The sequence below is a fragment of the Pezoporus wallicus genome, unplaced genomic scaffold (assembly GCF_028554395.1).
Source record: "Pezoporus wallicus isolate ANWC-B61680 ecotype Strahan unplaced genomic scaffold, APGP_CSIRO_Pwel_v1 contig_1438, whole genome shotgun sequence".
Lineage (NCBI taxonomy): Eukaryota > Metazoa > Chordata > Aves > Psittaciformes > Psittacidae > Pezoporus > Pezoporus wallicus.
In genome coordinates, this window is record NW_026638681.1 from 2,531,639 (window position 1) to 2,554,444 (window position 22,806).

Sequence of the window (22,806 nt, forward strand, 5' to 3'; positions counted from 1 at the left end):
TGCAGCTGTAGCTCTTTCAACCCAGAGTGTTCAGATGTTTATTTGCAGGAACCACATGGCTGGCATTCCAGCTTGACCGGAGCGTGAGCAGAAGTGTTCTCCTGTAATCATTACACTTTTTAAACTAGATAGCTTTATCTGCTATGGTGGCAGATGTGAAACATACTCTAATTTTGTGTGCTGAATTATTCAGATCACTGTGGACATGTCTGTGTATTATTCATGTACAGTTGACACTCATCTTCCTGCTCCCTTTTTTTATTTTATTTTATTTTTTAAGTAGGCTTTGTTCTGGATATTTTTCTTGAACCAGGGAGATTTAGGGCACATTGCTTTTCATTTCTATTTAGTGTACACCAATAAAAAGGAACAATTAATATTCCTCACAGTATGGTCTCTTGTCCACTGTAAGTTAAATCAGAACCATCAGCTCATTTTGCACATGCAACTGAATACTCATACTGCATTATTATATTAGCAAAAACAGTATTTTCATTATACATTTGAGCATAAATAGATATTGCTCAATATATGCAGCTGGTTGACTGGAAAAGAGCTTGGCTTATGCTTACAGAAATAAGAACTTTGACCAGTGCTAACTATGATAACAGAAATTGTACTAAAATTACGGCATATTTCCATAGAGTGCTGGTGTTAAAGCTTCAACTAAGTGCTGAATTTTGGGGTGGACTGATCATAACAGATTATTAAAGTGATGGTAAGCTATTGATGGCAAGAGATGCTGCAGAGGTTTTAGAGAAAGATGTCTCCAAGACCACAGAAGCAGAGCAAGGGTGGGATAGCTGTCTGCATGCCTGTCCCCTCAAACAAAAAGGCTTGTCTCCTAGATTGAGCTCCTCATAACAGAAGCAGCTTTTCCTTCCTCTGACCTGTTCTATACTTAGTGGTGCGAAGGTGTGGTTTCCATTTAAAAACAGGAAGGCATTTATGCCTCTTCTCGTTATATAATCTCATACGTGCTCTGCCTCCAGTCTTGATTGAGAATATGCCAGAGTGTGTTCATGCTTTTGTAAAATATGTTTCAATTTCCAGCTAAGGGAAATCTATTCTAAGACATCTTACAGTGTTTCCATTACTTAGTTCTGAGCAAGAAAAACACTACAAATGGTATACACAATGTGTAAATACATAGCATAAAATTGGAAAGAATTACCAAAGACTGTAGACACCACTTCCCAAGCCAGACCAGAAGCTTTTTGCAGCACAGTGCTGTGTGTTTGCAATTTTCTGTGGAAAAATCTTACATTTGAAAGCAATCCTTGTGGGCAGTAGGCACCATTGTGATATGGGGAGACCCCCAAGGTGTGCCCTACCTGTGCTTAAAGGGGAGTGTCCCACAGTGCGCCAGGCTGGGGGCTGCACCAAAGCTGGTCTGGAGTGCTCTTCAGCCTCCTGGTTATTAAGGACCCTCTAAGCTAGAGGTACTGTCTCGTGCCTTAATGATACCTTCGCTTTGCTTTCCCAGGTAAAAATATCACAAAGAAAACAAGCAAAAAATTCCTCTTGTTATAGATCTGCTGGTCAATAATTCCCCATTTTCACTGTTTTAGCTGATAAACCCTGTTCACTTCTCTGTGCTTTTCATTGATTTTTCTCAACATCTGTGGCTGAGCTTAAAGCACTCTTGCTGTTTAGTAGGTATTTGTCAGGCCACACAGTCCTGGTGGCCAAGTGCAGGTTGTGTGAGTGCCCTGCGCATACAGTTTTTTCTGAAGACGGCTGCTGCAGAAGAGCAGTGTAGGCCACTGGCTTCCCTGGGAACCTGTGGGGCCAGAGCTGTGTTGTGGTGGGCAGGACGTGCCCCCCTCCTCTCTGCCATGGGAGCCATACTTAGTTGCTTTCAAACATCTTTTGTTATACAGACTCTCAGTTTGGTTTCCCCCCATCCACTGTTAATATACAATTTGTTTCATACTTCTACTCATCTTTCCCTCTCATCTCTGTATTTTCTTTACAGAGAGTCACAGAATGGTTTGGGTTGGAAGGGACCTTAAAGATCATATAGTTACAAACCCCTGCCATGGGCAGGAGCATCTTCCACTAGACCAAGTTGCTCAAAGCCCCATCCAACCCGGCCTGGAAAACTTCCAGGGAGGGGCATCCACAGCTTCTCCACTGATTCAGTGTCTCACCACTCTCATTGTGAAATATTTATTCCTCTTGTCCAGTTTAAACCTACTACCCTATTTCAGTTTAAAAACATTGGGCCTTGTCCTGTCACTACAGGCCATGATAAAAAGTCTTTCTCCATCTTTGAGTGAAGAGTTTATTCCATAATCCAAAATGTCCTTTCTGTTAGCGCTTGCCCACTGCTGGAGCTGAGGTGGGGCAGCAGGCATGGAGGGAGAACTGCAGCTGCAGTTGGTCTTCTGAAATAGATCCTTTAGAGAAAACAGGATAAATTAGTAAGAGAGGCCTTGAAAGGGTTTAAGGACAGCATGAGAAGCAAGGTGGCAACCTCTTGGTTTAGGGTTATTAATTGCATACTCAGGTTTTCAGCATCTTTATAAATATGCTTTTGAGATGAAGTCCCTTGTGACTTATGTTCTTATCAGCCGGTATATTACCAACTGGGAGCTTTCTAATTTCCCAAAACACAGTTTAGTCAAAAATATCAGTATTTGAACTTGTGAAAAATCTCAGTGTTTTCCATTCATACTTTTTGCCTGTATTTCCCTTTCCCTTACAAACCCTTGCCTGTGTTACTTTTGACTCAGTTATGTTTCTTTTCCAAATATGGTAAGTGAACCAATGACAATCAGTTTATCCAACGTTTAGTCAGTGTTCAGAGTAAAGAGCAGGAAAGTTAATGTAAAACTCAGTGCTGCAAGTGGTTGCCTGGGCACTCTGAGCCTTACACGTTGAACCATGTGATCTACTCATATATTCAGAATTAATAAAACCATTTATAACACTCATGCCTCTGCTGAATGAACTGTAGACTAAGTATTATTTTAATAGTATGGTGAATTAAATGTGAATATAAGAGTAATTTATGCTAGTCATAGGAGGTTCATGAACGAAAAGAAGCAAAGTTGTCAGCTTATTCACTGCAAGTTAGTTGTCTCTCTCTACAACTAATTAAGTTCAAGGCTTTGAATAAGTAGTTCTAAGTTGCTTTATTACATGGTGAAGTGCAACTCTGACCTGTCTGAGACACCTGAGCCACAGCACATTAGGGAGGTCCATCATTTGATAGTGCAAGCTCCAGCATGCTTCCTCTTCCCTGAATAAATCTCTGCCGGATTACTGTAATGCACAGCAAGTACTTTATAGCAAATGCAAATAACCTTCCAATTACATGACTGAAAGGAGAAGACTTGTAAAATGCATGGCTTTTGGTGGTTTGAAAAAAAAAACTAAATCTTGCTTTTAGTTCCCAGTTTACATTTGGTTTGATAATGACAATGAGTTCTGTCTTTGTTTTTTTTTCATAATTAGGAGGGACCAAGCGAACATTATCTTTTTCAGAGTCTTGTTTCTTTTGCTGTTGCTTTATATTTGCTTGCTTTGCTTTTAAGGATGATCTTGCATATTCTTGACCAGAAGTTACTGGTTTAAGTCTTATTGTGTCTCTGATAAGGCTCTCTCACTCATGGGCAGGGAGCCCAGGAGGTATTAATGTCCCATCATCTTTCTCTCCAGTTAAATCCCTAGTCTCTGCCACTTGCCCTTACAGTTTTGTAGAGTTAACTTATTAGAATTTTTTTAGTTTATTTTTTCAATAACTATTTAGCATTTTTGCAGAACACCAGCAAAATCGTTGGAGCTCTTTTCTAGAAATTAAGGAAGCCACTGGTTTTCTGTGCCACCGGTCCTGTCAAATTAATTAATGATAATTCATGGTAATGTAGATTTACTTGCAGTCATCTGTGTGCCTAGGCATATAATAAAATTCAGGTTCCCATTCCTAAGAGGAGTCAGTCCAGTTTTTGTGACAAAATATTGACTCAAATCAAGCCCCCTTTTTTTTTTTTTTGTTGGTTGGTTGTGTTGTGGGTGGGTTTGTTTGTTTGTTTTTTTAATGCATTATTCTTAAAATATCTTGTTTCAGATTTATCTGTAGAGCTTCTGACTGTTTCTGTCTGTCGTAAGTCCATTACAACTTTGTTGCATCTCAATTGCAGACTGAGTCCTCACCAGTTTGGTATGCTCAAAACATTGCTGTGGGGAGAAGTAAGAGAGCTGCTGGGCAAACCTAGGGTTAAAATTTTGGCAGTCTAATCAAAGAATTTGCCATCCAGTTACAGTGCTATTGACATACACCACCTTCCTAGTATCCACCCTTTTCTCTGGTGTTAGTTCACCTTTCTGCTACCTCCTCTGCATCTTAAGATGGAAGGTTTCTCAGTCTGGGCCGAAGGAATTCAAGGAGTCATTGCATCCCTCACAGTCCTTTGCTGCAAGGAGGGTGATGTCGCTGTTAATGATTTCTTCCTTCTTGCTCCAGGATGCACATGAGCGGGTTTGGTATGCGTGCTGCCACACTGTCACCTTGCTGTCTAATCGCATGTCAGACCTCAATTTGCTCTGTGTGTTCTGCTTTTTAAATATGGTTGCTAGTACTTCCTTATTACCCTTAAAACTGGTTTTGCCCAGGCTGAGCAGGTATGACAATGAGGGGTACCACTCCCAAGGGGTTTATAGCCCAGGGTCTATGGGGGTCAACCAGCGCCCATGTTCTTGGGTCAAAGGCAGTTCATTTTACACACAGTAATGCCTTGGTTTTATTGTGTACCAGTTACAGAAGTGCATGTAAGAAGAGGTTTGGGCCCTGGGGAGCCCCCTGGGGGATGCTCCACCCAAGATTCAGTCCCAACACCCACTGTGCAACTTTCAGTCTGCATCCTGCCTTCACAGAGCCTCCAAAGTCTTCTAGAGGCTTTATTATGAAGCCAGGAGCCACCTGTGTAATGAGGCTGGTGGGCAGCTGGGCATGCACACCTTCACCTTCACTGCAGTCAGTCTCTACGTGATTGAATTGCCTTGGTTTAAGAGGAATGTTTCTGACAGTATAACTGAGCATAGTGTCACATTATTATTCTCTCAACCCCTGGAGATAGTTTTAGTGTTTTTGCTTTTCTCTGTTGCCTTTTTACATGCGTTTTTAAGTTCTATTAATGTGGACTTTCCTGGGTCTCCCTGCACATCTGTAAACTGGTGTTACAGTCTGTGTGTGTGTGTATGAGTGTGAGTGTCTGTGGGAGGAAGGGGAGCGAAGGGAGTGTCTCCCTTTTTTCACTACCTTCCACATCCTATCAGCGACAGTTTATATTTGATAGAAGGCTTGATGTGGTTTGGCATGTTACATGTCTTCATACTGTCATTCAGGACACGTTTTAATTTTATTGTTCTTTTTATTTTAGATTTATTTTATTTTATTTTTATTTATTTTTTTCCATAAAAAGTAGAATTTTTTGTTTTCTCTGGAGGTTGGAGGAAATTCAGTTAATAAAAGCCCCTGCTCAAATAGAGGCATCTTTGGTACAAATTGCCCCCAAAATATTTTTGTAAGAATTCCGGAATCTCCCATCCTGTTTGCCTCAGGGATGTGTCTCTTTCATGGAAGTTTTTAAACTGCATTTAAATTGACTGACTGCTATTTTTACATAAAGGGATGTATTTTTAGCAATGTTTCACTTTTTTGAGGAAATAATTTTTAAAAGATGCCTTTAAGATACTGAAGGTTTACGGCTTTTTTCTAAGAATTTTGTTATGAAAAGAAATTGTTCAGATAGATTATTTGCAGAATGAATCGGGCAAGCAAAACCAGACTTAATGCATGACAACCTCAGCTTCTCTTGAACTTGAAATTTAGAATTATTTTTGGTGGAGCTTTTAAATCTTTACCTTACAATGGCAAGCTATTTATTTTTAAATTGCAGAGGTGAGGCTGAAGGAAAGAACAGTTTAAAGGCACAGAAAGAGAAATAATCTATAAAGGCATATCCACAAGTGGAAAAAGACACATAAAACACTAATGTGGTTTTTACAGTGAGCTAATAGCTTAAGCCTCATCTGAGACCTTTAATTGAGCCCCCAAATTGGCCCTGTGTAAGATAACACCAAGGTAAAAGAGCTTCCTAACACTAGGGTGTCCACATGAAGAGTCAGAAGTAATTACTGAGAAGTAAATTCACATGCACAAAGTCCTCCATGTAGGCAACCACCAAGATAACTGGAATCGACCGTGGGATTCACTTGGAAGATGAGTACATAGCCATTGTCTGAGGCTGTCATGAGAATATTCATGCATATGAAAACAGCACTGATGGGATTTAATTTTGAGATCACTTGTGGCAAGAGCTTAGCACAACAGCGTATATTGCAATTAATATCTTTAAAGCAATTGTGTATGTTTATAACATCCTGTCATCAAATCATGGGTAGTAATCTGATAGTAATGCCCTGGAGGGGCATATCAGTAAAATTTTTTGAATTATGTTGAGCTATAAGGCTTAATAGGCTAGGAATGAAGTAGGGGACAGATGAAATATTTCTATAGTAATGCCATCACACCTTCTTAATGTTTTCTTCTGTAGCAAGAGCTTAGCTATTGTGCAATACTTGATAAAGTTGATTATGTCAAGAGATACTTCCTGAGCAAGGATTAGACTCAGACAAAGATTGATAGATTAGCAGTTTCCCTAGAAAAGAAATTAAGAACTGTCACCACAAGGACCATGTACAATGGTTCATGACTTGCATTATCCATCACTGAATTGTGACTGGACTGATAGCAGTGAGTTAAGAAGATCCAAGCTGGTTTATGCAGTTTGTGAACCAGGAAAGAGTCATGTTTATCACTTAATTGAATAATCACTGAAGTAATTTTGTGAACTGTAGCCACATAGAAGACTTCAGTGGTCTTAAGCTTTCCCTTATTTCTAGATACATTTAAACTAGGGTGCCTAGAAGACCATTCCAGTACTGGATATAGCAATTACCCTATTTCTGTCAAAATCTGTATTACAATGTGTCCTGGACATATGCCCATTTCCTCCCACATTCCTTGTCTATATATCTACTATAAAATGATACTATAGTTGTGTATGCTTGCATATGTTTATGTATTGTATTTGTGTACATGTATATATACAGCCACATACATTTATCAGTTTTACTGTTCAGTGTAGATTTTTTAATCAATCTGTAGGGATAGTTATTCCTAATGGGTGGATATTTCCTTCTGCTTTCTCCCATTCTCTCTGCTTCTAATGAAGCTCTTGAGAGAAGGGAAAGGCACATAATCTTAAATAAAGTAAAATATTTTATTATTTCAGTTCCTCTGGTGATTTATGTTGGAAACACCCTTAACCTCTTATTTTCCCACGCCATGAATTGAATTGCACGGGGATGTATATGTATGTGATGCATATTTGGGGACTTCAGGCGACTCCCTTTCTCTGTATGCTTCAAGGTAGGAAGAGAGGAGAAATGTTATGTTAATAAACAAGATATTTCAATATAATGACTACATAATTAGTAAATATTTCTGAAGTAGTATCAGTGGTAGCAACCAATACAACTTTCATATTAGGAAGCAAAGGCTGATATTCTCTTTCAATCCATGAATTCTCTAAAGCGAAGAATGGTTTTTTGACTCCTTGCAAGATTTTGGAAATTGTAAATTAAGGATACCTCTGCCTTACATATCTCCTTAGTATTAGTATTTATCTTTTCTCCTGAGTATGTATGAACCCATATTTGAAATCAGTTAAAGAGTCACACTGCATCATGTAGCAATGACTATATTGTTATGCTTTACAGAGTTGGATATTTATGTTTCTTGTGAAACTGTGGAAAAGGTAAACTGATTTACTTCTTTTTGTTAAATAGACAGTTACCTCCTCTTGCTTGTGCTGCCATCAGTGGTTGTCACTTATTAAACATCCAGTTACTTAACTTGAAACAGGAAAATCTTTCATACCAGGAAAAAAAAAATCCAGAAATTAAAACCACCACCGAATTCTTCTATTGATAGTTACAAAAATGATGTACTGTTTTCTCTCTCACAACTGAAATGAAATGCTGCCTCTGCAATGAGATTTTGAATGCTGGTTTTCAGCTGTGAGCATTTTCCTAGCTGAATTATAAACCCTTGAAAGCAGGGTATATTGTAAAAAGGTGGAAGCTCTTTAATTTTTTTGTCATGCAAACACTGCTGTACTAAACTGTGCAGCGCTATTAAATTCAGAGGTGGCTGTAACTGCAAAAAATGAGAATAATACCAGTGATTTAACCTGTGTTGCACTGTTCTCATCAAAGCTTACTGGCAGCATTTTGCCTGAAAGGCAATGGGACAGAGGAAATAAAGAAATGACTTCCTCTGCTGGGGGTGAAAAGAGCTGGTATGACGTTGTCTGCAGAGTGTTGCTCAGAACTTGAATGGGGGAAGAGGCAGGTAATTTTCCTTTAGGAACATCTGAGGAGAGTGTTGGAGGAGACCTGCTGCCCGCACCAAATTTCTGCTGGTGCCAGGGAAGAGGTTGGGGTGAAGGTGAGCTCCCAGAGTAGCTGGGTGACATGAGCTTTTGGCATCCACAACATCCAGTTGCAGAGCCCTATAATTTAGCTACATATAGGTTGAAGAGGTACTTCTTTTTGCTTGTTTTGAACCAGCCACCTGCTGATTTTCCTTCTTCTTTTGTCTCTTTTGTATCCAGCTCTTGTGCTAAGAGACATACTGAAAAATTGTTCTCTGTTCATCTTTAAAGACTCATGATTTAGTACACCTCAGTTATGTTCAGCTACAGTCTTTCCTTTTCCAGGTAACTTAAATTCGTACAAAATGTCCTGCTGCGTCAGACCAGTGATGCATTGGGGCTGGAATTACTTCTTCAGCAAACAGCAACAGGAGATGTTAGTCAGGGACAGCACATGAGCCTGGACAGTTCCTGAGGTCCATTTTCTTGTTGTCCCCCAGCACATGCAATTAATGTATTAAAAATACTAGTGGTTACATTCTGGCCCTATTCCTTTTTGCATCTGTTTATAGACTTGTACCAGCTGATAAGCAGCTGCCTCCATAAACTCCTTGGGCAGTAGGATCCAGAAGCTGGTAGCCCACTGGCTGAAGAAATACATTCTTACTGACTTCTAAACGAATCAGGCATTATATACCCCTAGTTTTCAGGTTGCAAGATTTGGCAAATAACTTCCTTATGTCACTTGTTCACCCCTTCATGCTTTTCAAGTCTCAGTCTTATCTGCCCTATGTACCCTGAGCCTTCTCTGCAAACTGAAGCATCCCAGCAAGTTGAGTATGCTCCTAAGGTAGCAGCTCCTGCCCCTTGTCTCAAGTTGCTCTTTGCTTCATCCTCCTGCACACAGCCCTTCAGGTATGGATGCACCACAGGCTTCTGTAGCAGTAAAGTGAGCCCGTCAGATTTGTTCCCAGCACACATGGAGGTGCCCAGCATTAGACTGGCTCTTCTTGTTCACTTTGCACATTGAGCTGATGATTTTGGAGAACTGTCAGTGATGATGCCAGGACCTCTTCCTGCACTCGTACCTGCCAATATGGGCCTCAGCCCCTCTCTGGCATGCTTCCGGTGATATGTCCCTTGATATATAATTCTGTGCTCCTTCCTTGGTTGTGTGCATCCCCTGGGCAGTATCTTCCTCCTTGTCAAGTTCAGAGGACCTAACCAGCATGCTCATTGACATTCCCCTCACCTTACCTTGAAGACTCTTTTTTAGTCATTCTTTATATGGAAGCCATTTCTCCCTAGCTTTCAATCATTTCTGTTGTCCTTACTTTTCCTGCTATAACTTTTTAGTCATAGGGGAAGTAGAACAGCCCACAGTATTCAAAGTATGATCATCTGAAGACTTTAAATAATACTGTAATGGTATTTTGTATGGTGCTCTCTATTTCTGTCATAGTAATGGCCAGCATTTGATTTGCTTTTTGACAGCTTGTAAGATGGAGTTGATATTTTCATAGACCTTTTATAACTCTAAGATCTCTTTCCTGAGTGGTAATAACTAGTTCAGAGCCCATGCTGAGTACATAAAGTTGAGATTTCTTTTTTTCCACATATTCTCGATATTGAATTTCATCTGTCTTTTTTATCACCTAGTTGACACTCTGAGACTCTTCTGCATTCCTCTGCAGCCAACTTTCATTTTTATTTCCCTTTTATTTCCCTGAATACCTTAGCACTATTAGAAAACATGAAAGTTGCCTTCTTTGTCTAGATCCTATGTAATGGTATAAATTTACCATATTAGTATATATTTATATTGGTATATATGGTATATATTCACCAGCTCTGACACTGATCTGTGAAACTTGCTGGTGACATACACAATTGATAAAGCTGAATGCTTTTGGAATTTTTTCCCCTTTTGTCTGTTAACAATTTGTTTGTGAGAGGAATTGGACCTCTTATCCCATTACAACTTTGTTTCTTTAATGACGATCAGTATTGACTTTTTCTTCAATTGTCTAAACTATATTTCTTTTGACTGTGTGCTCAGTGATGCCTTCAAAGAACCCTACTAGATAGAGGAAGGGTGGTTTCCCTCTGTAAAATCCATTTCCCGCTACTTCATATCTGTGGCTGTTAGTTCTATCATTAAAATTTCTGTAAATTAGACTGATACCATGATCCGACATACTGGGTTTTAGTTCCAGAAGAGTTGTTTTGTTGTGTTTTTTTTTTTAAATGTGCATTGCATTTCGCACCTTTTATCCAGGTCATATTGACATAGTTTTACATGGTAGCTAAAGTAATTATTGTGGGTTTGATGTATTTTGTACTTGAAATATGTATCATCCTAAAATAATTTCAAGCTTATTTGTATATTTTAGATTAAAATGTAATTCTTTCCAGTTGTACTGGTAGACTTTGATGCATCTATAGTCTACTCTAGAACATCCTTATGAGAAAATCTATATGGGTAGTCACTGGAATGATTGCAGAGTGAGAGTATTTAATCTGAAATGCTTTTTCTGTTTTTAAAAAAAATAATAGCTAAAAACAAATACATCACTTATGCTACATTGGTAGGGAATAAATCAGGTGTTAAAACACAGGCCATTTGAAATGTTTAACAGTGACTGGAACTGCTGCCTTGGGCTGATGATTCTTACCCAGGATATGTGGAAGACCTGTGCCTTTCAGAAGCAAGTATAGGCTAGGTAAGATGCCATGAAGCACCTAAAATAGTATTAGATAAATGAAGTTCAGCCATCCAAAGCTCTCGTAAAAAGTCTACAGAGATTGTAGCCAGTACTTAGATGTCCAAATCCCTGTGCTGCTGTTGTCCTCCGTATAGGATATGTTGCTCTATTTGCCATGGATTGATTAATTTTAAAGAATTTTAAATTTAGTTGACCTTATCTAATGTTAATATATCAACTAGTTTTACTTACGTAACATGCATAATTCATGATTTGCTGCATAAAAATAGGTTAAGGCAATTTTGACTCATCTGAAAGCAGGCACTCAGGCTGCGTGTAAGAGGATCTATAAACAGAAAAGACTGCCAAAAAATTCCTGGTTTCCATACTAATAATAAAGCTGTCCCAGTTCTGATCTGAATTATATTTTTAAATTCACATGAAATGTTTTTAGAGGAAGTAATTCTATACACACAGCACACAACTGCTTTGGAATTTGTCAATCCACGGGTCTCATCACATAAGCATTTGCATACATACTGCATAAGCAACTAACATTCTCAAAAAAAAAAACCACCCAAAAAGCCCTCAATTCGAGGTTCATGGATGAAGTTAAATGTTTTAAAACAACATTCAAAATAATTCTTCAGATAACAGACTTTTAGGTTTTAAAACTCCTTAGTTGGACCTCCTCCTATGTTCAGTTCAGATTCACAAGTAACTTCAGCTGGCATAGGTTCACTGCAACTAGATGAATTAGTGAGTAGCTGGCTGTACTGATGCATGTCTTCTAAGAAGTGCATGCTTTCAAGTGGTATCTATGTCTGTCTCTAGAAAAGTTACATGAATATTAATGCAATTTATGCAGTGATAATGACTCTTACAAATTTCAGTCTCTGATGGAAATGGCTTGGAGTCCTGAACTGATAATTTTGATCTACTTTCCTTAGCCATGGAGTTGCTTTGAAAATCCTGAGAAATGCAGAGCCATTCTGTACTTATCTCTGAAATAAGTTACCTTTTAAATTATTTTAATTTTTTTTAGTAAGAGTTTACCATTCTGTTGTTTTGCTGAATAAGATGGGTAAGTTGTCGAATAAAAACTAATAAGTTTGCAAGAAAACTAAATTTTTCATTTTCTTCTCTGCTAGATGGGAGAAAATTATTCATGCTTTCCAGTTAAAGGTCAAGCACTACCTAAACTACTTGACAAAGTGTGTTATTTAACCAAAGCACTTCACCAGTGTAATTCATCAGGAATTGAGTATCACACATTTTGGGTGATACAAAGACAGAATGCCTCCTCTGCTTTAGGGAAAACATTACAGATTAGATAAACAATATGCCACTGTTTTGAAAGGACACAGAATACCTGCTGTTGCCAAACTGGAAATGAAGTGCACCTCTTGTATTTAAAAGTAGATATAGGAAGGAGGAAGGACTTGAAATGGGTGTGTGGGTGGGTGTGTTTTTGGGTTTTTAATTAGCCTTTTTCTTTTTCCCCCCTCATATGTTAGATTTACTAATTAAACATTGCTGTAAGAACATATGCTAGCAGATCGTCGGTGTTATTCATCTAATCACGTTAAAATATTATGAGCACTCTGAATATTAAATGTGTAATCTTCTTAATCTTATAATGCTGAGGATCCTATATGTTTGAATTTACCTGAGACTGAACTAATTTCTTTTGGGCCTAACAGATAATTTGGGTTTTAGATGTGTAATTCTAACCCTGCCAGAATACAGGAGAGGCGAACATCAACGTGATTAAATTTAGGGAGGAATTTCCGATCAATCCAGATTCTGTCAGAGGACAAGAATCTTGAGCCCTTTTTAAAAAATTATTCATATTTTTACAGAGCCAATTACCTCTTTTTAGTGGGAAAAAAATTCCTAGTGATGCTATTAGCAAGAATTTATAGGCACTTATTTGTAAGGCAGTCTCATGCTGGCTTTGTGCCCTCCTGATCAACACTGTCCAGTTTGGCAAGGAATTGGTTTGCAGTATTAGTGATATCCAGTATGTTTTTTGGTTTAAGTAAAATTTTCTTTGGTTTTATTTTCTGTGGGTTTACTTTTACATTCCCTTAACACATTTTTGTGTTTAGTGTCCTATTTTTTAATCATAGTTCACTTGCAGCAGTATCATTTTGCCATCATCTTGACATTTGTAACGTCAGTTCTGCAGATCTGAATTAACTTCAGTTTGCCATTTTGATGTACTAACCTGCATATAGACCTGCACAGAAATAATTTAACATTCATCCTAGTGTGTGCAGTAATGTCTCGTTAGACTTGAACTAACAGAATTTTATCATCATAATTTGCTCTCATAATAACCCGTTATTCACAGATTTAATGTGATGGTCTTTTGCCACTGTGACTAAGGTTTGGAGGAATTGTCATCCAGGGGGACTTTAAGTGAAAGCAATGTAATTAAAACACAGACCCTTAATAGTCCTGTACTTTAAGTTTGACACGTATCTTAAACAACATTTAATCATGCTGGCGTTTAGCACTTGTTTAGCTTGTAACTATTTTCTATGTGGGAAAGAAAAACCCTGGAGTTGAACAATGAGTGACTGGCAAAATTGCTAGTAGAATTTAGTCTTGGGATTGAGCATATACACCTGTGTCTATTGGACAGCTCTCTTTTCACAGAACAATTAATTTTGTTTATGAGATGAATATAAACTGTATGTGACAGGTTGTATTAACCAGTCTGTAATTTTGGTTCAGAGAGTTACAGAAATAAGGAGGTGAAAGGCATTAGAGTTTTTCTACTGCAAAGTACAAAGATAGAGATGAATCAAATACATTTTGTTACCCTTGGCAGAATTTGTTAAACTTTTCCTTTCAAGCTTCCACTTACAAGGGTTTGACAACCTCTGTATCTATATGTTTTCATATACTTAAGTAACTTGGTACTCTCACAATGTTCTCCTAATATGAAATCTAAGTTGACTTTACCCAAATAACGCTCCTCTCCTTGGCATACGTGAAAAGTAATACAGCATTGTCATCTATAGATGTAGAAAGGCAGCAGCTATGTACTCCTTTGCCTTTCCTTCCCAGACTAAACATGCAATGTTCCCTCAGTCTGTCTTTACAAAGGAAACTGCCTGGTTAGATATTTGTGATGCTTAACTGCTCTCCGTTTATCTGTGGCATGAAGTGTTGTGTCAAACCTGGACACAGCTGAAACATTGACAGGAGCAGAGCAAAGCTGTGAGGTGACTGTGATCCTGAGTAGGCAGCTGGCACTTGAGCTGTGTTTCTCTGAAGGAATCTCTGTTTATGTTAGCAGCTAACACAGGTCCTATGTAAAATGACCTTGAGTTGACATTGGCAGAGCTGATGCAGCTGATTCACCTGCAGACCTAGGTGAATTCTCTGTCTAGTTAGTACATATGGATTGTTGACTCTGATTTATAATTACCTCTTAGTTCCCTATTGATATTCTTTGCAATCAGCCTGGAATTTTTCCTCTGCTCCTTAGGTATGGTATTTGCTTTTGTTTTTTAAATACCTACTTGTCTTCTGAACAAAATTTGTTTTTGTTTGCATTTGTTTGTTTTTAACCATAGGAACTTATTTTCTTAGTAATGACATATAGGCACCTAAGTATTGTTTTCAAACATCTTCCAATTATCATTCACATTTTGGTTTAAATTCTTTCTCCTTACCGTTGAGGGTTTATAATTGTTTTCAACTTTGTGAAATTGAGGCCTCTTAAATGATGTATAGATATGCACATAACCATCGCCAGCACTCAGTTGTGCGCACACTTGATCTGTCAGTGACTTACAGGCGTGTTAGTGTGCATGTGTACATGAAAATTGGTTAGCCTTTCACTATTTACATGTGATGCAAATAATTATTATTTGTTGCATTTAAGCAACTACTCATTGTTGGGTCCAGGCTCCGTTCCTCTGTAATGTTGATGATACTGAATGCAGGTTGCCGTTGGGAGAGTTGCAGTGGCTTTCAGAAGTGGGTAAATCTGACATGTTTTGGACCCACCCTGAGAACATAACTGCACCAAAGGGCTTTACTTTGAACACGGGGACCTCCTGCAATGTGCTGTGTCTTACTACTGGTCTGTGTGCCCATATTTTCTTCTTGTAGATGTTGAGAAGTTGGGGAGAGACAGTCTGATTTAAGCCTTTCATGGTCTGGACACTTAACCAAGAGTGTGCCAAGAAAAGAGAAAGCTAGTGCCAGACACCCACTCTCCTGCCAAGGGCAGGTTGGGGCAGGAGCCTATTTTAGATACTCAGACACTCTCCAGAGAGGCATACTCTCAGTAGGTTACGTGGGATGCTTATGGTCATTGGACTGAGTTACATGCCTGAATCTAGAGAAAAGGAATTATTAGTTAATAAGATTCTCTCTTCTGGTCATATAAGCCTCTCTAGAGACATTAAGAACAGATTTTTTTATAGGAAAAAATGAATAATTCTAATTCCTCTTTATTACTTGGTCTCCTACCATGTATATATCAGTAATTAAAATCTTTCTCATCTCTTCTTTGTATCCTTAATATTAGTTTTTATATAATTTGCTATTATTTCTTACAGTTTCCTTTTGATGGCTCAATATATCTTCTGAGTAGTCTGGTCAAGCTGACTCTGGTTAATACTGATTTCATTTCTGTTGTGGTAAAACTTTCTGAAAGTTGGAGAATTGGCAGGGTTTGAGAATAAAGATCTGCAAAACACCAACACTATGTATATGGGAAATGGAGGCAGCAAATACTGTCCTGCTAAATCTGATTGGGACCTTGTGCCTAAGACAGCTCCCCTAGGTAGAAAGGATCGTTTGTTCTTTAGGCTGAAGCTTTCCAGAAAGGATAGTGATCCCTGCTTGCTTTCCGAGTGGTACATGTTGTGTCGAGCTAGTAAGAAGTGAATCCAGCCCCTCTTTGTTCTAATGATCTCCAAAAAAGAGTAACCCCTATTTTAAGGTGACTATGGCATGAAGGAGATAGCATGCTTGGAGAGAGCACAAGCACAGTAATAAACCACTATTCTGGTTCATACGCCAGAGCATGTTTTCAAACAGAAGTGTTTCATGATACAGGAATTCATGGAATGGAAACTAGATTGTTTTTAACAGCCCCCAGCATATGAGAGGGCTTTGCCTTGATCATTATGTAATCTGTTAATTTTCAGTCTAAAAACTTGTATCTTCCACACTTTTTATTCTTGGTTTGCAGATCAAATAAGCATAGAGAAGACAAACCAAACACAACCCAAAACAAACACAACCTTGCAACCTGTACTAAAACTCCCTACACTGTATTCCTTTTGGAAGTAAAAATAGGCTAAGAAACAAAAGAACAAAGGAAAGTTCTTCAGTGGCTTATATTGGGAAGATGTACCTTTTTCCTTTTGTTTTTCCTCTGTTGCTGAGACACAACTGGTTTGGTTTTGGTTTTCATAACAGGAAGTGAATAATAAAAAGACTCAAAGCGGGGGCCACCAGGGCAAACCCCCACACTGTGTATTAGTGCTTAAAAGATTCCCATCCCAGTTCTCCCTTCACATCAGTCCCATAGTCCCTAGAGCTCAGCTCTTCTTCCTGCACAGATAGATGTGATAGACTTGCAAATACTGGCAAGAGCACAAAGACATCTTGTTATGAGCCTAATGGCTATACTGAACAACAGGCTTGGATTGCCTTTATTTTTTTTTAGGTCAGTGTTGGCAGGGGGCTAAAAACAGGGTGGAACAAAGGTTGAAATGTTTTCCGAAATTATAATCAAAACATCATCTGTTTTAGGTTTATGTTGTAAGTGCTGTGACTGATGTTGAGTTGTATTGGCAAACAACATGTGCCACTGGGATGTTTAAAAGTCATAAGAGGTTTGTAAATCAGTTCTGTGTGGCATGCTACCTATTTGTTATTTTCTTGTTTTATCTGTTAACAGAAAAAGAGATGCTGTATGTGTTAGACAATATAAAGGGCAATATGGTGTGCTTGCTTTTGTTGGGGGGTTGTTAGTTGCTTATATCAGAGTAAATTACAGTGAGATGGAAGATCTATTACTCTGTGGAGGCTGTTAACATGAAGTTCTCATTTATGTATGTTGAATTGGGGATCCTTCCTCCCATATAAATTATTCTGGCTCTGTAATATTTATTTTCTATGTCAAAATAATAATTTTCCAATTGCATCTTCTCCTCCCTCTCCTGCCCCCTGCCTTCCCCTGCCAGAGAAGGGCAGAGGAGTCCTAAATTTCAGTGTAGCCTTTTGATATGGTACAGGAGAGGAAGATTTAGAGACCTGAGAACTTGGTTCCCATGGCCAGCCTAAGGTTTGACCATTATCTTCAAGTCCTAACCTCCCTCTGATTTAGCTCGCTGACACAATAAACTTGGCTGCCAAATTTGGTTGTTGAAATCCATTTCTTTCCTAAGGTCATGCTGGTATATGCTGAGCCCAGTATCCTAAATGGTCCCTGAACAGGCAGTTTATTGTTGGGCCTTGTTTTCTGATAGCTACTGGCCTCTTTGTCACTTTCTCCGGCTCTGCATTCCTGTCACGCTCATACCATTAGAAAGGAGATATTTTCATTTTTATCAATACTTGCGTTTTGAAAGGACTTCTCAAGCAGGAAAACAAACAGCCTCTGTATAAAGTGTTTGTTAATGGGTGGCTAAAAATCAGCCTAACCATTACTCTGAAGAAGTCAGTTTTCTTTTGTTTAACCCATTACTGATTGTAAAAAAGGAAGGCAACATTAAGAGTTGCCAGCAATCATTTTAAAAAATTAAAAGTTTTCCACATTTTCCAGCTTCTCTGTGACCTTGAAGCTTGTTCCTTTTCCCTCTTGTACCACAGGCATAGTAGTCTCAGAGCACTGAGCAGTGATGCTGCAGGTCAGAACCTGCTACTTGCAGTTTCATGAAAGAAGAGTGAGGCAGGTGGCCTCTGACTACCTGCATTTATTGAGTGTGCTTTAATAACTTGACACAGGTCTACAGTGAGGCTATGACTTGCTCTCTGTTTTTGAAGAGAGCCAGAGCTTTTAAGGCTGGTTCAGGTAAAAAAAAACTATGAACAAGCAAACCTGGTATGTCAAAATGCTTAACCTGTTCTAGGTTGTACATGCAATATAGATGTACACCATGCTGGCCAATAAGGACTGACAAATGCATATAAAACCTCTTTTCAGTAGAGTTGATGTTTCTCAGTGTTAACCAATTACAGCATTCATAGCTGCTGGAAATAGTATTTAATTTTAAGAGCCTCTAAATTTTCTTTACACTGCCCAAAAACAAACAAACAAAAAAAACACCCAAAAACAAACAAGGAAAAAAACCAAAACCCAACAAACCCACAAAACCAAAACAACAACAAAAAATACAACACAAAAACCACAAAGAATCAAAAATCAACCAAAAACCACAGTAGATTTCAACACTCACTTTTATTGTTTATCCCTGCAGCCCAAATCTTGACTCTTTTCCCACCGACTGCAGAAGCATCAATAGGAGGAAGGGAAAATGTTTCTAAGGTGAAGGTTTCTGTTCTCCTGTGAATAGATGAGGGGCTCTCTTGAGACACAGGGGTGGTGAACTATCACAGCAAGGGTGGTGAACTATCACAGCAAGAGGAAAGGAAGAAAACCTGGGTTTCCTGCATCTGGGTAATTAAGTTGTAAGCAATTGCAAACATTACCACTAGACAATTATTTAAGCCATGATTTAAAAGAAACCATTGAGTAGCACTGCATTTCTTGCAGAACCTGATCTGAGTATTCTCCGATGGTCTCAAAGACATTGTCAGAGACGATGAATAATACACATGAGTTTTGTGGATTATGACTGTAGTTAGGTGTAAAACAGACTGTAGAATTCTGTTGAGATGAAGGCCCTCTGATCATACTCAGAAAGAGAGATTTAGGAACCTGGAAAGATTTGAAGAAAAAGTTTGTCACCTTGAAATGAATAGGAGCCAGGAAGTTCACAGTTCTAGCATTAGACACCTACCTTCAAGATAACTTTTACTTGTAGTCTATAAGTACATTACTGAGCCTCAGTTATTGACAGCATGTGCTATCAAGGGTGACATTATGTATTTTAAAACAGGACTTTTGCACAATAAGCAGTTTGTTTCCTGAGTTTGCTCAGTCTCCTTCTCCCTCAAATAATCAAAATGCTGCTGCTGTCGCAGTGTGCAGTGCTCTGCTTCAGATTATTTTCTACATCAGTTCATGACTTGCAGTTCCTGTGGGCTGCAAATTAATCCTTAGGAGTCTCTGGAATGTACTGTACATCCAGGCTCTCCAGTGTATTAATTTGACTATTGATGTAGAAAATGCCAGTGGCTTTAAGGTTATATTTTGCACTTCATTTTCGTGTTTATTTTTCTGTATAATCCAGGAATTTACTTATAAATTTTTAATCACCATGAATCGACACTTGAACCTTTAAAACTGAAAAATAACTTTTTTCTTTCTTTTTAAGGGAAAGATTTTTTAAAACTCATGAACAGCTTAAAAGTGTTTTTTTCAAATGACTTTCAAATGTAACCATGAATTAATAACAGGATTCTTTATGGCCTATCTTGAAAGGCCAGATATATAGAATCATAGAATAGTTAGGGTTGGAAAGGACCTTAAGATCATCAAGTTCCAACCCCCCTGCCATGGGCAGGGACACCTCACACTAAACCATGTCACCCAAGGCCTTCTCCAACCTGGCCTTGAACACCACCTGGGGTGGAGCATTCACAGCTTCCCTGGGCAACACATTCCAGTGCCTCACCACTCTCATGGTAAAGAACTTTCTCCTTCTATCCAATCTAAACTTCCCCTGTTTCAGTTTTAATCCGTTACCCCTTGTCCTATCACTGCAGTCCATACTGAAGATTCCCTCCCTAGCATCTCTATAGGACCGAAAGGCTGCTCGGAGGTCTCCACGCATCCTTCTCTTCTCCAGGCTGAACAGCCCCAACTTCCTCAGCCTGTCTTCATACGGGAGGTGCTCCAGTCCCCTGATCATCCTTGTGGCCCTTCTCTGGACTTGTTCCAACATTTCCATGTACTTTTTATGTTGAGAACACCAAAACTGTACGCAATACTCCAGGTGAGGTCTCACAAGAGCAGAGTAGAGGGGCAGGATCACCTCCTTCGACCTGCTGGTCACGCTCCTTTTGATGCAGCCCAGAATACAGTTGGCTTTCTGGGCTGCGAGCGCACACTGAAGCCGGCTCATGTTCATTTTCTTATCGACCAGCACCCCCAAGTCCTTCTTCACAGGGCTGCTCTGAATCTCTTCTCTGCCCAACCTGTAGCTGTGCTGGGATTGCTCCGACTCAGGTGCAGGACCTTGCACTTGTCATGGTTAAACTTCATGAGGTTGGCATCAGCCCACCTCACAAGCGTGTCAAGGTCCCTCTGGATGGCATTCCTTCGCTCCAGCGTATCAACCGAACCACACAGCTTGGTGTCATCGGCAAACTTGCTGAGGGTGCACTCAATCCCACTGTTCATGTCACCAAGAAAGACATTAAACAAGACCGGTCCCAGCACTGATCCCTGAGGGATGCCACTTGTTACTGGTCTCCAGCTGGACGTTGAGCCATTGACCACAACTCTTTGTGTGCGGCCATCCAGCCAGTTCTTTATCCACCCAGTGGTCCATCCATCAAATTGATGCCTCTCCAATTTAGAGACAAGGATGTTGTGTCGAACGCTTTACACAAGTCCAGGTAGATGACATCAACTGCTCTACCCCTGTCCATCAGCTCTGTTGCCCCATCATAGAAGGCCCCTAGATTGGTCAGGCAGGATTTCCCCTTAGTGAAGCCGTGCTAGCTGTCACCAACCACCTTGTTGATTTTCATCTGCCTCAGCATGCCTTCCAGGAGAATCTGTTCCAAGATTTTGCCAGGCACAGAGGTGAGACTGACTGGTCTGTAAATCCCCACATCATCCATTTTCCCCTTCTTGAAAATGGGGGTTATATTTCCCTTTCTCCAGTCGTTGGGAACTTCACCTGACTGCCATGATTTTTCAAATATGATGGCCAGTGGCTTAGCAACTTCATTTGCCAGCTCCTTCAGGATCCGTGGATGGATTTCATCAGGACCTATGGACTTGTGCATGTTCAGATTTTTAAGATGGTCTCGAACCAGATCCTCTCCTACAGCGGGCCCAAGGTCTGCATTCTCACAGTCCCTGCGTCTGCCTTCCAAGACTTTGGTGGTGTGGTCAGGGCCTTTGCCAGTGAAGACCAAGGCAAAGAAGTCATTCAGAACCTCTTTTTTCTCCAAATCCTGTGTAGCCAGTTCTCCTGAGAGCTTCCTGAGGGGGCCTACATTCTCCCTAGTCTGTTCCATATTTGCTGTGTACCTGTAGAATCCCTTCCTGTTGCTCTTAATATCCCTAGCCAAGTTTAATTCTAACTGGACCTTGGCTTTCCTAATCTGGTCCCCAGCTTCTCAGACAACATCCCTGTACTCTTCCCATGCCACCTGTCCTTTCTTCCACTTATTATAAGCCTCTTTTTTTCATCTGAATTTTCCTCAGCAGCTCCTTATCCATCCAAGGAGGTCTCCTGGCCCTCCTGCTGCTCTTGCTTCTAGTTGGGATGCAACACTCCTGAGCTTGTAGCAGGTGATCCTTGAATATCAACCAACAGTCTTGGGCCCCCCTCCCCTCTAGGGCTGTATCCCATGGAACCTTCCTAAGCAGGTTCCCGAAGAGGCCAGTCTGCTCTTCTGAAGCCCAGAGCACTGAGCTTGCTGCACGCTCTTCTCCCTGTCCTGAGGATCTCAAATTCAACCATCTCATGATCGCTACATCCAAGGCTGCCCTGGAGCATCACATTTCCAACCAGCCCTTCCCTGTTGGTGAGCACGAGGTCAAGCATGGCACCTCTCCTTGTTGGCTCCTCTATTACTTGCAGAAGGAAGTTGTCTTCCACACAGTCAAGGAACCTCCTGGATTGCTTGTGCTGGGCCGTACCGTCCTTCCAACAGATGTCAGGGTGGTTGAAGTCACCCATGAGAAGAAGGGCCTGTGAGCGTGAGGCTTTTCCTACCTGTGTATAGAGTGCTTCATCCGCAGGTTCTCCTTGATCAGGCAGTCTGTAACAGATCCCCACAGTAATGTCTCCCATTGCTGTTCTCCCTTTAACCCTGACCCACAAACTCTCTGTTAACTGCTCACCTGTCCCCAGACAGAGTTCCATACTCTTCAGCCTATCCCTAACATAAATAGAAACTCCCCCTCCCCTGCCAGGCCTGTCTTTTCTAAAGAGCCTGTAACCTTCCATTCCAACACTCCAGTCATAGGAGCCATCCCACCCTGTTTCTGTGATGCCTATTATATCATACCCCCTTAGACGTGCACACATCTCTAATTCCTCTTGCTTGTTCCCCATGCTATGGGTGTTTGTATAGAGGCATCTGAGCCGAGCTCCAACTGAAGCCGGCTCATTGGCTGGAGCAGCTGGGATATCTCTACATTGCTCCGAGCATTTATTATAGGTGCTGGCAACTGACTGGGTGTGTTGGGATGGAATGATGCCCCCCTTCCCCAACACATCTAGTTTAAAGCATCCTTGACCAGTCTGGCAAGCCTCCTACCAAAACCGCTCATCCACTTATCAGACCAGCTCCACCGGCCCCTACTAGAC

General features: G+C 40.0%; 1 protein-coding gene across 14 annotated transcripts in view; it reads left to right on the forward strand.

Moving 5' to 3' along the window:
* The window catches only part of DMD (dystrophin), a 1,199,681-nt gene that overhangs the window by 154,619 nt on the left and 1,022,256 nt on the right, over positions 1 to 22,806 (forward strand). The window lies entirely within an intron of this gene.